This window comes from Phacochoerus africanus, chromosome X, assembly GCF_016906955.1.
Source record: "Phacochoerus africanus isolate WHEZ1 chromosome X, ROS_Pafr_v1, whole genome shotgun sequence".
Lineage (NCBI taxonomy): Eukaryota > Metazoa > Chordata > Mammalia > Artiodactyla > Suidae > Phacochoerus > Phacochoerus africanus.
Window position 1 is genome coordinate 6,618,240 of NC_062560.1, and position 13,494 is coordinate 6,631,733.

The 13,494-nt window shown below is 45.3% G+C and overlaps 1 protein-coding gene across 2 annotated transcripts in view; it reads right to left on the reverse strand.

Moving 5' to 3' along the window:
* Positions 1-13,494, reverse strand: part of PNPLA4 (patatin like phospholipase domain containing 4) — a 76,543-nt gene that overhangs the window by 10,160 nt on the left and 52,889 nt on the right. The gene's annotated exons all lie outside the window — the stretch shown is intronic.

Consider the following 13,494-nt stretch of genomic DNA (forward strand, 5'->3'; position numbering starts at 1 on the left):
AGATTTGTATTTTCCCAACTCATTAGTTCCCATTTTTATCTATACCTAGGTTGCAGAGCTTTTTCCATTATGTTCACTTTTCCTTTTTGTAACTAATTAAGTTTAAATAATAATGAACATACTTTTGATTTTGTCTGTTTGCCTAATGTGGACAGTTTTTACGAGTCTAACCTTGCCCCAAGTCACATCTTTGATGAAATCCCACATGGATCAATATTTAGCCATTTCTGTGTTATTTTCTGGTGTACTAGGTAATTCCGCCTGTGTGTATTCTTTTCCAGATTCTTTTCCATTGTAGGTTATTTCAAGCTACTGAATACAAGTCCCTGTGCTGTCAAGTAGGACTTTGTTATTTATCTGTTATTTATCTGTTGTATATGAAGTAATGTGTATCTGTTAATCCAGAACTCCTGGTTTATCTCTACCTCCCTTTACCCTTCGGTCACCGTACAGTTTATGTGCTTTTATGTATGTCTAGGAGTCTATTTCTTTTTGCAATTAAATTTATTTTTATCATTTTTTTTCAGATTCCACACATAAGTGATATGATGCTTGTCTTTGACTTCTGTCACTTAGTATGATCATCTGTAGGTCCATCGGTGTTGCTGCACATGGCATTATTGCATTCTTTTTTATGTCTGCTTGAAACAAGACAATTCAGGTAAGTGTTTTGAAGAAAATGTGTGCAGCTAAAATGATAGCTTTGTACGTAGATGGGGCACATTTTGATAGGTTATGGGTATCTTCTCCAAGGCGTCATGTTCCTCTTTTGGGGGGTGAAAGAGGTTTGCTGCTGCTGTTGTCATCAAACTGTGTGTATGAATGTGTGTGTGTTTAGGTCAAAGAATATATTGAGAATATTGCTTTTGAAAAAATTAGTATGATTTTTTTAAATCCCCTAACATATGATCCTTTTGTCAAAATCAACATGCATGTACTTGCAAAAACAGAAACAGTATTCTCTGCTTCTGGGAGTCATCGTTTAATTTGTGTCTATTAAGCAGCATCATTGATCACAGTGTACACAGGGTGTGCATTTTCATTTATTTCTGTTGACTCCCTCTGTCAAAGACTGGGAAATGCTAACAGTATCTCTGCATTTCCAAAGACATTTTGTGAGAACATTTCAAATACATTTGGATGCTTTGTCATTCACCTCATAAATATTCATGACTCTAATACGTCCATTGACATTTTATCTTAATTGAGACGTGCTTTCAAATTTTGTTCTTCACATAGTTCAGTCTCGTATGTTTGCGCACATCAAACTTTCTTCCATCTGAGACGTCTTGTTTTTTAGAGCTGCTTTTTGTGCAGGTGAATTGGGTCAAGACTTGGAACCTTCATTTTTTATGTATTTCAAAAAAGGAAACACTAGGCAGAATTTATTTAAAATCAATCCCAGGTTATTAAAAATAAGGAAAAATGAAAAAGGGAGAAAGATACTCACGGATAACCTTTCCTAGAGTGATTAAAACAAATGAAACATGAAGCAAAACACTAAATGCAATCACCATTCGATATATACTAATTTTGAAAGGAGGTGGATGGCATAGTCCAGCTCAAATTTTTTAAAAAAAGGTAAGTAAAAAGGTTAATATAATTTTTTTTGCATTTTAAAAATTATAGTTGATTTATAACGTTCTGTCAAATTTTGCTATACAGCAAAATGACCCAACATTAATATCATTAATACACCCATTTTTTTGGTTAAGATATTGATACTTAATTTTTATTCAAAGTGCTTTCACGTGTCTGATGAACTCACGGTTTCCCTTTTATTTTGACTGTTCCACAGCATACGGAGATTCTGAGCCAGGGAATCAGATCCAAGCCACTGTTTTGACTTACGCAGCACCTGTGGCAATGCCGGAGCTTGAACCCACTGTGCTGGGCTGGGTATTGAACCTGCATCCCAGGGCTCCAGAGACACTGCTGATCTGTTGTGCCACAGCAGGAACTCCACAGCTTCCATTTTACTCTCGGATACAAATCAACCTCAGAGTCTGTTGTCCCACGCATGCCTTGTTTTATCGCATTTGTATATTTCACTTGGCAAATTGGTAAATGCATTTACACTCTTAGAGGTTTAAAATTAAACACATGAGCGTTTAGGTTGTCTGTGTGAAAGGCACACAGATTTCATTTCACCACCATGATCATATTGGAAATAGAGATCAAAATTATATATACATGTGCAGATGACAAGAGCACAGCTTCTCTGGCCACGGTTGGGGCATGTGGAAGTTCCCCGCCCAGGGCTCGAACACGCACCACAGCAGCGACGTGAGCCACAACAGGGGCAATGCCGGATATGTAATCTGCGATGCCGCAAAGGACCTCCAAGAGCATACTTTTACAACGCTCATGTAGTTTTAGGAAGAACTTAGGAGTTTGATTCCATAAACATCAATCACAAATACCCTATATACTTGAGTTTCAAATCGGAAATAGAAGGAATTAGATGATTGCCACTCTAGGCAAACATAACGCCCTTTCCTGCAAAGACGTCCACGTCCTGATTTCTAGAACATGCGAACATGTCCCCTTGGACAGTAGAGGGGAGTTAAATTTGCAGATGCCTTAAGGCTGGTGATGAGCAGACCTTAAACGGGGGAATGGAGCCTCGGGTCATGGAGGTGGACCAGTGGACTCATAAAGGTCCCTACATGTAGAAGTGGGTGGCCGAGTTAGAGTGAGGCCACACCAGGGACTCACCGGGTCCTGGCTGGCAGTGAAGATGGCAGGAGCCACAGCCCAAAACAGGCGATCCACCTGTATAAGCTGGAAAAGGCAGGAATCAGATCCTCCCATGTGGCCTTGGGAAATGACCTCAGCTTTGCCGATATCTCGACATTCTGCCCCAGGGAACCCAAAACAGACTTCTGAACTCTGGGACGGTGAGTTCCTCTGTAAGCATCTATCATTTCTCCTGTTCATCAGTGTTTACTTTGTAGATTCACTTGCCTACCATTTAAACATCTGCCTAAGCAAACCAACTCGGGGGCATGGAGAACCATTGCCGAGGGGGAGGGAATGGGATGGACAGAGAGTTTGGGGTTAGTAGATGCAAACTATTGCATTTACAGTGGATAAGCAAGGAGATCCTGCTGTATATCACAGGGAACTATATCTAGTCACTTGTGATGGAGCACGCTGGAGAGTAATGAGAGAAAAAGAATGTACACATCTATGTATAAGTGGGTCACTGCTGTACAGCAGAAATTGACAGAACATTGTAAATGAACTATAATAAAAATTTTAAAAAATAGTGAATGAATTAATACATATCTGCCTAAGAGCCAGGAGACCTTCTGGATGTCCAGAGGGGGTACACTTCTGTCCTCACAGCAACAGAGTGATGGTCAAATCAAGAAATGGTTCCTGGGGAGGGGTCACCCTTTGTCCAAAGCAGCTCTTCAGGGACTTCTTTCAAAGTCACCATGCTGAGCGGAGAGGGTCCATTTTTAGAAAGGTAACCGAATCCCCGGGTCTAGAGCTTAGTTGGAAACATTCTGAGTTCTGTTCGTCGTGGTCCTTGCTGGCTCAGATCCGTGCCATGGCTAGATTGAAATACGATGATAACAGCTTCATTATTGTGCTTTCCATTCTATTATTGTCTTTGAGTTTGTAGTAGTCATGAAATGAGGCACACATCTGAAGTTAGCAGAAAGGCTCCTTGATAATGACTTCCTTTCGGCATCATTGACTTTTCTCATTTAATCAATAATTTCATTATTCTGTGTGGGGCTTGATCAAGTTCCCCCTTCTCTGTGTGTTTGTGTATCTCCAGGCTTCTTGTTTTAAAACATTACTTCCTGTCAAGACTATTTATGTAATTTAAAAATATGATCAAGCTCCATGCTTATTTGCTGTTAGCGGGCTGTCTTGACAATATTATGCAGTATCATTTAGATGTGCAATTTTGACAAATGCCCCCAACACTCCATTGATTCCTTCCATCACATTATAGGCAAAGACATTATTGGTAGCAACGATGCTGAGTTTTGAAACACTGTTCTCTCGAGCAAATACACGTCCTGACTTTGCCTCTGTTTCAGCACCTGGTGTCAGATACAATGCCTTTTGGTAGCGCACCACAGGGCTACAGAAGGAAAGCAAAGTCAAGGAGGTTCTATAGGGATTTTTTTTTTTTTTTTTTTCAGTGCGTACTACTCTGCTGATACCTAAGTGTCCTGGAAGGAAGTTCCCAATGTGGAAATAGCCCCTTGTGAAATTTAAGAATTTTTTTAGGGGGAAAATGTGCTTTTGGTTTCTCTTTTATAAGAACCTTTCCGCCTAAGAAATGGTGACCATCCTTTTTTCCTTGAAATATTCTTTTCTTTTTTGGCTTTTTAGGGCTGTACTTGCAGCATATGAAAGCTCCAAGGCTACAGATCAAATCTGAGCTGCAGCTGCGGCCTGTGCCGAGCTGAGCACAGCTGAGCAAGGACAGGGATAGAACCTGTGTCCTCATGAATACTAGTTGGGTTTGTTATTGTTATTGCTGAGTCATGACGAGCACTCTGAAACCCTCTTTGATTATACTGAGTGAGTTTACCTAGTTGAAGGGCAGTTCCTTTTCACTCCTGCGTAGCATCTGAGTAGGTAAGGGTGTTTCTCTCTTTGACAGTCCTTCCTGCCATTTGTCTTCACGTATGTCTTTTCAAAACAAAGGCTTCAGAGTTTTGCAGGCTCACAGAAACTTCTTCCACTACAAATCCTCTTCTACCGAAAGGCGGTTGACACCTGTTTTTCACTTCTATTCTTCTCCTATCCTCCCATGTGTCAAGGTGACTTCAACTGGAAGGTCTGTACAGGTCATTAATTGAGCAATAGAGAAAAAGTCAATTGGCATTTTGGTCCCCAAATGTCCAGATGACATTCTGCAATTGAAAAATCTAGAAGGGCACTGGTCTGTATTCTAAGATGAAAGGAAAAGGAAGCTGTGTCTGCCCTGGCTGGTGTTCCTCTTTTACAGATGAGCTGGCATCTGCTATTTTTACAGGAAAAGTAAGAAGTTTGTTGGGCCACCATCCTACCTCATGTGTGTGATCCTGATAACTTCAAAGTCAGTCCTCTCTTCCCTTGATAGAGGAATTCATTTTGCTCCAGGAGATTAAGTGAGAGAAAAGCTGAGAGGGGATTCGAATTTGGGTTTGTCTCTTTACAAAGTTTGGGTTCTTGTATCTGTCTTCTCTCTTCTCTTCTGTCTGAGAATAAATACGGTTAACTGGGGAACTCCTGTCACCGAACGGTGTGCAAGGATTCAGAGACAAACCACTGCAACCTCTCTTTTTGTCCAGGAAAACCTGAGAGGATGGAGTTAAAACAGATACAAATAGCACAGGCATTTGAGAACCCGAGATTTCAAAGCAGTGCCGATGCACAAGGCAAGATGATGTTTACCATCCGCCATGGGTTCCTGAAACACTTAAAGGTAACTAAAGATATAAAAAGGAGAGAGGGAAACGCAAAACTGTTACGAATATACAGCACTGGAATTGGTTGCTTTTTCCAGACATTGCATGACTTGCAGACTCTTGTCTATTAAAAAAAAGTGAATAAAGCAAGTCAGGAGAGAAAGGCAGCTTAGGAAGACAACGATGCTGTAAATGTGAAAGCGATCAAGGGTGGGGACTGGAGGGGAGAGAAGGAAATGTAGTCGAGGGGGCCTTCAAGAAGGTCCTCCGAAGACAGAAACACGGTCTAGAGTGCTGGATAAATCTCACCATTTTATGGGCAACGTCCTAGCACAATACAATTCAACTGCAGCCTCTCTCCTGGAGATTAATATCTTTGATTCGATTTTGCAGAGAGTGATGAATCTGGAATGGATGTTTGGCAACACTCTCGAGAAAGCAGTGTTTCTACTGATACACCTGCTCTGATCATTTGCTCACGTGGCTGCACAGATGAGCCTGCAAGGGACAGAGGAGTCCAGGGTGGCTGGATCAGGGCATCTAACGCATGGAACCTCTGAAGACTTTGTTTGACCAAAGAGTGTCTTGGCATTGGTCGGTCTTCTGGTGTTGGTCATTACCGTGAGGTTTTGAAAGTCACCCCTTCTGCAACAAGGCATTTCAGGAAAGGAAACAGGATTCTTGTATACGGTAAGAAAAAAAACAACACAATCTTAAAGGTATCCTCCTTCTGGGAAAAAAAATTGCAATTTTTCATCTTAAAAACGATTGGAATTGCAAAGCAAGCGGGGACAACATCTTTTATGTGTGTCTCTCTGTGAGAGCACACAAGGATAAAAGGAGATTATAATGGGTATATTCTAATTCTAGTGTTAGAGAAGGGTTTCTCAACCTTGGCACTAGCGACATCTGTGTCTGGATAGCTCTTCGGCTGGGGAACATCCTGTGCCTCAAGGATGCTGAGCAGTAGCCCTGACTTCTGCCTGCTAGATGCAGTGGTACCCTCTCTAGGTGACACACCAAAAATGACACAGCCTTTGTCACTGCCTCGTAGGGGGACAGCAGCGCCCCAGTTGAGAACTACTTATGTGGGAGGAGTAACATCGTTTCTTATAATTTCTGCTGTTGGAGACATTTGTTTTCCTTTTCTCATGTTATTTATCATCTGGAATCTTCCTGCCCTCACTTCCCAGAAAATATAAGTTGCCTGAGAGAAGGGATCGTGTCCACTTTGCTTAGCATACGCAGGTCGTGTCAGCTTTAAAACCTAACTCCTTGAATACAGGATAGAAATAAAAACAAATCTGCTTATGCTTTGAGTAGGTAAAACATGCTGTGATCTCATTTATAATATATTTAAACCTCTCCAAGTCATTAAGCGTTACATTAAATGGGAATTTCATGGATTAGTGAAATTTGCAAACAATAAAAATACTTCACGTTGGCCAGGGCTCCTCTCTCCTAATTGGGAGAGAGGAGAAATAAGTAAGAAACCTATCAGATATTGTGACTGCTTTGTAATGTATTAACTGGAGAAAACTCTCCAGAATCGAGGCATTTTGTCAATTGAGAAGGAAAAAGCAATGCACATCTTTAGACTGGTTGTCTGGCTCTGCTTACTCTTCCACGGGTTGGTCTGGGGATTGAAGTGATGATGGGTTCTCACTTGCGGGAAGCAATCAATGGTGAACAAGCTCAGACTTTAGAAGGAAAGGCAGTAATGAGGCCAGCTGCGGGACAGGCTACTCAAGGAAGCCGAGGGGTGGAGCGCTGGAGAAAAATGAGGGCGTTATTATTATTAAGTCCAGTACACAGGGGTGTAGGGGTGTGAGCGCTAAACTCAGTCCGAAGGTAGACTTGGCAGAACTCGAGGCCAGAAGCAAAAGTCCCAACTGATATCTGAAATTGAGTGTGTTTATTTATGAGACTGGCATGAGTGTTGGCACATTGGGAAATAGGAGACAGCAAGCCGAAGTCAGAGATGGAAGTCACAGACAGGAGGCAGTTGTCTCTGGGGGTCCCAATAGCAGAGAAACCTGCCTTGGCTGGGGAGGGGGAGGGGGCAGGAAGTCACCCTTCCTGGTGCCACGGCTTAAACCTGCATGCAGATGGGTAGCCTTGGGGCCTGCCTGAATCAGGGCTGTGAGGGGCTGATGGTGGAGTGTTCTAAAGAACCTCATTTGAGGGAGTAGGGGGCATGCTTATGTTCTCTAAAGACTTCAGCAAGTTGTAATAGAGCCCGAAAGTGAGGAACGTCCAGCTGCAGTGTGCTTATTACTCCAGCCCCTGCGGGCAGGGCCCTCTCCCTCAAAGCTCATTGTGAGGTCAGACACACTTGCACTGCTGCTGCTGTCAGGGGGGCCAAAGGGTAACTCTGTCCTGTTGTTCTGGAAGGAGGGGGAAAGGCAAGCAAGGAGGAAGAAGAGAAAGAGGGAGGGAGGCGAGAATGTAACACAAGGCAAGAGTATACTTTGTATAAACATCTGAGCTCATTCATGGATTTTATGCCACTAAGGTTAAAAGTACAGATCGCCCAGGTGCAAATCCAAAGTGTGGGCAAAGTCATTTCCTGTAACAGTTTCATGGATTCCACTATGCCCTCAGGGTACAGAGCCCGCCCCGGTATTTTTCAGACAGTCACCCAGAATGGAAGCATGCTTCCGCTGCCTGCTGCCAATACTGCAGTTCCCGGAGCAGACAAAATACCATTGATGAGCTCCTACAGAACGCCACTTAGTAAGAGTCCTTTCCAGCCGCAAAGTGATGTCGGCTCTCAACAAATGTAAGGTATTCTGTCTTCTGTGACTACAGACGCCTTCAGCTGCACTTCGTGGAGAACAGTTCTTCCCCAAATATCCCCTCAAGACAGAACCTTCTGCCACCATATTTCGTGGCTAAACAACCCAACAGGGAGTTTCCTCTTGCTGTGTCTCATCAGTTCCTACCTTTTCATTTGTTATAAGCCGCTTCCTCTCCCCTGGCTTCCCTGGCGAGGGCGTCACTTACGAATCTCCATTTCCTCTGCTGTGGGAACACACGACCCTCAGTGACTTTCCTGCTTCCTCTCTCACTGGATCTCCCTGGATGCTTGAAGCTGGTTCTGTGCCCGTGTCCCGTGTCCCAGCCACTGCAGGCTTCTGACAGCTCCCCCACCCCCTGGTAGTTACCTGGCTCCTTTCCGCCTTGGGTTCTAACTGTCCCTTAGAGGTTCCTCCCAGGGACACGCCTTTGATAGATCCCGTGGCCGTGAACCTGGCTCTGGGAGGATGAGATACACCCCACCTCCTTATCCTCCGTCTCTGCATCTATGGGTCTGGTCCTTTCGCCCTGAGCACGGCGCCTCTCCGCCTTTGGAAATCCTGACTCTTCCCAGAATTCTATCACCTCCATGGCGACACATCCCCAAAAGAGTGCTGAAATCTACCCTTTCTCCAGAAGCTCCCAACTGGGTTGTTTTCAGCAGGGTCCCAGCAGCTCCCACCGTGCATTTGTACAAAACCAGATCCCTCCCATGTAGACCAGTTTCTAAGGATGTGTTTGTTAGAGCAGGAAAGGGGCCGTGGGGCTTTGCAGCAGAAACAGAGGCAGAGTCTGGAGTTGCCGGTGGCCAGCAGGTAGGTGGCCAGGAGCACTGAGGGAAGGCTCAGGCTCCCCGGTGTTGGGGGGTAGTAGGTTTTATTGGGGGCTTGTGGCTGAAGTAACCAGCAACAGGATCAGCATCAGGCGACATGGGAGGGGGAGGAGGAGAGGGGAGAATGGTCCAAGATAGGGAGTGGGGTGAAGGAAATAAAGGCAGAATGCAGTCACGGCAGTCCTTGTTCTGGCAAGGCTGGTTCTCGGCTGAACAAGATAAGGGGGTCAGCGGTTTGAGCGGTTGCATCCGACTCTAAGAGTGTTGTTGGTGGTGACAGCGTCCTTCCTCTTGTCCTCTGCTCCGGCCCAAAGCCGCCTTCTCCGCAGTGCCGAGGTTGGGGCGGCATCCAGAAGGTTTAGTTCTGCTTTGCCTTTACCTTAGGTTCCACCTTAGACATCGCAGCATCTCTTAGGAGGCTCCGGACCTTGGCCTGACCTGTCCCCTTGGGTCTAAACCCAAAGGAGTAGGATGAGTATTGGTAATACTGTCTTAGTATTAGGAGTATTGTTTCTGAGTGAAAGCAGCTTGAACACTTCAGCAGTCACCTGACGTCGCTGGGGTTTGGCTTTTCCCCAAAGTGACCGGTCTGGCCCTTCCACAGGGTCCCTGCAGCTCTTCGATGCTCTCAGGAAGTCTTTAAAAGATGAATTTGTCTAGATTTTTTTTTTTTTCAATTCTGCTGGGTGGGATTGATCTGCATGACTAGTAATGCGCATTACTAGAAAGGACGTTCGCTGATTCCTCTGTCCTCCACCATGACTTTAATTCAGACCTTCTGAGCCGGTTCTGGAATCATCATCATCTCCCAGCGGTTTCCTTGTCTTTTCCTGTTCCTGCTCCATGACTTCAGCTTGATCTTCCTGAAATATCATTGCGATGCCTGCCTCCTCGCACCCTGAGGAATCGTCCCTGGCCTTCCACTGGCCCGGGAGTGATCATCGCGCATGCCTCAGGCCAGCACCAGTTTACGTCCAGGGCCTACCCTCGTCTTATCCCCCGAGATGCCCCACCCTGCATTTAAGAGCTGCTTCCGATAAATCAGCTAAGGTACCCGTTAGACCGGCCCCTGCTTCCGTATATCTTTTCTGTCCTCTTTCTTCTGCCCAGAGAGGTCTTCTACTTCCTCTGTACCTCTTCATCAGCCAGGCTCAAAGCATTCTCTCCTTCCCACTCTACCTCCCCCTCTCCTTCTCTCCCTCCCTCCCCCTCCCTCCTCTCTCTCTCCCTCCCCCTCCCTCCCTTCTTCCCTGTCTCCCCTACCCTTCACCCCAGGAAAGTTCTCCCTGCTCTCTTTCCCCCAAACTTCTGTTGTCTTCTGCATGCCAGCTGGGAGTCCAGACTTCTCTGTAATCATCTCTTTGAGTGCTGAAGCTGTGCCCCACCACAGGCATACCTCTCTGCTCACCCTGTTACACAGTGTGTTCCAGACAGAGTGAACCATCCTTAATTTGAAGCTCTTTTAAAAAAAAAAAACCATTCTAGCACATGAATGAACCTATGCATCCCTTTTTAGCAGTGAGGAGACTGTTAATGCATTCAGGTGTCACCCTTACCAGGGTTCATTCATCATTAACCTAAATAAGAGACAAACCAACCAGGGGCCTAAAAAATCCTTAAGAGGGGCCTCAGGGATGAAAGGGAAGCCTAAGTAAAAGTGGCTTTTAGATGAGACTGTGAGGGACAGGGTCAGATCCTGAGAGAAAGCAAACAGGTCTTCCACCTGTCTCCCTGTGTCTGCAGGAGGGAGACTGCTCGGACCCCAGTGCGGGGAGCTGAGAGCATGGCTGTCAGCACACAAGTAGCACGGGCAGAGCGGAGACTGCAGACACATTGGAACTGCAGTCTCCTTCCTGCAAACACAAGGAAGTTTGTACTTGGTTGGTTGTCCTTTTTAAGGCTCCACAGAACTCTCCTGGGACCGTAGTGGGAAGCAGCAAAGCTTAACAACTGCAAATCTTAAACTCAGGAAGACCAGGAACATCTCACCAACGTAAAGACAGAAAGAGTATTATGTCTCTCATTCACCATAAAGGATCCACTTGTTTTTTGCTTTTCGAGGCCACACTCGCAGCATGTGGAGGTTCCCAGGCATGGGGTCGAATCGGAGCTGCAGCTACTGGCCTACACCACATCTCTCTGCAGTGCCGAATCCTTAACCCACTGAGCAAGGCCAGGGATCGAACCTGTGTCCTCATGATGCCAGTCAGATTCGTTCGGTGATTTCCTTGTTACTTTGGTTCCTCCAACTGTTTTAAGGCCTCCAACGGCCTTAATTTCGCATCCAGAAAGTATTCCTTGTGTTTATATGTCAAACTCGGGGATGTGTGGCTACCTCGGCATGTCATCAAGGGATAGTGAAGGTGTGAATAATGGAAAGTTCTATGAATCTTTACTTGAGTTTCTTCCTCTTCACATCTGACCTACACCTCCGATAAGATTTAAATGAGCAGAGAAACTGGATTATCTTCTTGGACATGGCGTTGCTTTCCAATTCTGTATCTGTTCATGATTTCCTCTGTGCGTCATTAATTTTATTTTTTGTCTTTTTGTGATTTCTAGGGCTGCTTCTGTGGCCTATGGAGATTCCCAGGCTAGGGGTCTGATCAGAGCTGTAGCGGCTGGTCTACACCAGAGCCACAGCAATGCGGGATCCGAGCCACGTCTGCAACCTACACCACAGCTCATGGCAACGCCGATCCTTAACCCACGGAGCAAGGCCAGGGATCGAACCGGCAGCCTCATGGTTCCTAGTCGGATTCGTTAACCACTGCGCCATGACGGGAACTCCCGGTGCGTTGTTAATTTTAGAAGAACCCTAAACGCGTATCAAATCGTTAGGCTGATTATTTAGATCATGTTGATGAGCAGTTCACGCACGTTGACAGGGTGTATTTGTATGTGAAAATATGACACCCACAGAGTGCCTTCTTTCTGGATGTCAGACGTGTTTTAGTGTTAGGTGCACAGCAGACGGGCTGTGAGATGAACCAGTTCCGTGAGAAACATCTGTTTACATGGAAATGTCACCACCTTAGCACGATTGTCTTGTGACTTTATGCCAATTTTGGGAAACAAGCAAATTCTGTGTGATATAAAAAGTATTTTTATGCTCTCCCTTTTAGAAATACATCTCAGGAGTTCCCGTCGTGGCGCAGTGGTTAACGAATCCGACTAGGAACCAGGAGGTTGCGGGTTCGGTCCCTGCCCTTGCTCAGTGGGGTAACGATGCGGCGTTGCCGTGAGCTGTGGTGTAGGTTGCAGACGCGGCTCGGATCCCACATTGCTGTGGCTCTGGTGTAGGCCGGTGGCTACAGCTCTGATTGGACCCCTAGCCTGGGAACCTCCATATTCCGCGGAAGCGACCCAAGAAATAGCAAAAAGACAAAAATAAAAAAAAATAAAAAAAATTAAAAAGAAATACATCTCAGATTAGAAACATTAATTAAAATATCCCGTGGTGCGTATGGCTTTTGGTTATACACACGCTCTCTGTGATCACTGCAGACACTTCCCTTCCAGTTGGACTCCGCGTGGGTACAAAGCAATTCAATACGGTAGAATTTCACAAATCAGATTCATCGCGTACAAGCCCAGCAACTACTTGGCTCAAATGCTGAGGACTAGGGTGTTAGCATCTCTCTCCTCCTCTCTTAATTACTAAGGCTCAGACAAAACTTGTGGGAAGATATGCATAAAATCTGTATCTCTGAATGGGAGGGTGTCTGGTGTATTTCAGGATGAATGGGCCTCGAAGAATCTCATCATCTCCGAAGGACTCCTGCCCATTTAAAGTTTAGAGTCCGTCTTTGGAAAAACTAACGCCCAGTGCAAGTTCCAAACGTAGCTGCCAAAGCTGGACACGTGAAGAATCATGGAAGAGGCAAAGAAGAGGATGGGAAGGAAGGGTGGAAAGCTTCTGGCTGGAGGCAGTCAGCTTCTGAGAGAGAGGAGGGGTGACAGCCAGAAGCCACGGCCAGGCCAGATGCCCGCCACCTGGGGATCACTTTTGAGAAACATCTCTGGTGGACGGATGTGGAAAAAGGAAGAAGGAAGAGGTAGTGGGGGTCTTCTCCCAAGAGCCATCCATTTTAAAGCATGGAGGAGAGGTTTTATTTACGATGGAACTCTGGGAAGAATTAAGACACCACCTCCCCACCTCCATCCTCACCAAGAAGCAAAGAAACGCACGATAAGGGATTCCAATAGAACATAAAGCTTAAAGGGGGAGCTTATGGATATGGACCCGATGGGTCCTTACCTGGCTAAAATCAACCCACCTGAAGATGGGTATCTTCTCTGTACGTAAAACAAGGTACACTTCTCATTTATTTTTCCCTTCCTGATCATCAAAATTTGAAGAGTGAAGGTGGGGAGAAAAACGTTTTCTCAGTAACTGTTGAGAATGTGTTTTCTTAGAGCTGTCTTTAAAGGGCCATT